Consider the following 1,770-nt stretch of genomic DNA (forward strand, 5'->3'; position numbering starts at 1 on the left):
ATTCTAAGTCCATCACTCTCAAGTACAGCCTTGGCAGACAAAAAAATAAATAAATAAATGAGGAGGAACCCAAAAGAGGGATGCTTTTGGAAGTCCTTGTCAAGAAACTCCAATGGCCTCTCACATGAACATTTGAAAATTGCCCTGTTCTGACTTTTTTCTAGTTCCCTGTCTAGAACTTGTAATGCTAATTACTCTTGCCCTTACTTCTCCTTCGCAACTCCCATTCATGATTCAAGGACTTTCTTCTCCCCTTAGAGACAAGAGTTATGCAATTTGGGAATCTTTTAGGTAGACTCACTGAAAGAGTTCTCCAATTGCTTCAACCATGTCCGTGTTCAGCATAGAAGAAGCTTTTCAGAGGATGGTGTGATAAGAACAAGAGGTAGGAATTGGCTAGGCAGTTAGGGTAAAAAAGACCCCAAAGAAATGTGGCCAGTTGCTTGGCTAAAAGTCAAAATGTCCTTCGGCCAGTTAGCAAAATACTCTGTTCCAAGGCAAAAATGTCAAAAGTATTTGGGAGCTTATATCTAATCTTTAAAAGATTTTAGGGTTACCTCTTCAGAGGGGGGAATGTTGGAGGGGAGGGAGTATGCATAGATTTGATCAAAACACCTTATATGCATGTATGAAATTCTCAATAAAGTTTTTGAAAAAAATAAAAAAGTTAGGAAATACTGAGAACGGAAACTTCTTCAATCAATTACAGTTTTGCAAAAAACTTATATCATTATTTTCAAAGAAAAATGTAGGAAAGAATGTTTTCTTCTAAAAGTGAGAACATGGAACATAATTTTGTTGTAACAATTCTAATTGTCATTTTACTGGAAGTCCTTATTGATGCACAAGAAAAGGTAAAATATTAAAGGTTTTTTTTCTGATTTTCTAAGAGAAAGCTTAGAATGAGTGATTTTTAAATTATAGAAATTCATTTCTCATCATTCTGGAGTTTGGGAACTACAACATAAAGATACCAACAGGTTTGTGCTCTGGTGAGGGCCTGCTGTTTCTAAGATGGTGCATTCAACGCAGTGTCCTCCAAGGTGAAATTGATAGAAGGGACCCAATGTGGGTATTATACTTACACACATGGAGGCATAATTCTTATACACATAAGAATAAATATAAATGTATCTAAAAATATTTTAGATGTTTAATAGATTAAAAAGAGATAACCACAAGTCATTTCTAAAATATTGAATGAGTATCTTTAAATTGAACCTGTGTTATGTAGATATAAGAATACGATGCCTGAATCCAGTCTCTGCTCAGGCCAACACTATCTAGAAAGACCTCTTCTCAAAGATGACAGGTACCCAACTGAAACATTGTAAGTCCCTCCTTAACAAATTTTCAGGTGCCATGGTTTCTTACCTGAAAAGTGAATTAATATCAAAGGAGGTATCTATCATACTCTAACCCCTTACCTCTCTCCTGCCTCAGAATAAGAATGCCTGGCTGTTGGCTTGTGCTGTGAGACCTCATCCATCCTCAAAAAGATATTAAAAAGAGACCCCACTCTGCCACGTGTGCTCTAATTTCTCTCTCTGGAGACAACATCATGCTGTCTGTGCACTGGGCCTGACCTATCCTTAGATTTTCTGACATGCTGTTGCCTCTAATACTGTCTTCTATGGTTTTACCAATTCTTATAAACTCTTTATTTCCCAGAAATCCATCTCAATGTTCTCCAAATCATGCTCCTCCAAAACTTTTCAGTAAATAGATTGGAAGACTCAATTGTGTTTATTTTTCTAAAACAAGTCTAAA

General features: G+C 36.2%; 1 pseudogene; it reads right to left on the reverse strand.

Moving 5' to 3' along the window:
- LOC103729564 overlaps positions 1-330 on the reverse strand; it is a 13,130-nt pseudogene extending 12,800 nt beyond the window's left edge.
- Between the last annotated feature and the right edge of the window lie 1,440 nt (positions 331-1,770).

Source organism: Nannospalax galili, unplaced genomic scaffold (genome assembly GCF_000622305.1).
Source record: "Nannospalax galili isolate Female #2095 unplaced genomic scaffold, S.galili_v1.0 scaffold292, whole genome shotgun sequence".
In the NCBI taxonomy this organism is placed as follows: Eukaryota; Metazoa; Chordata; class Mammalia; order Rodentia; family Spalacidae; genus Nannospalax; species Nannospalax galili.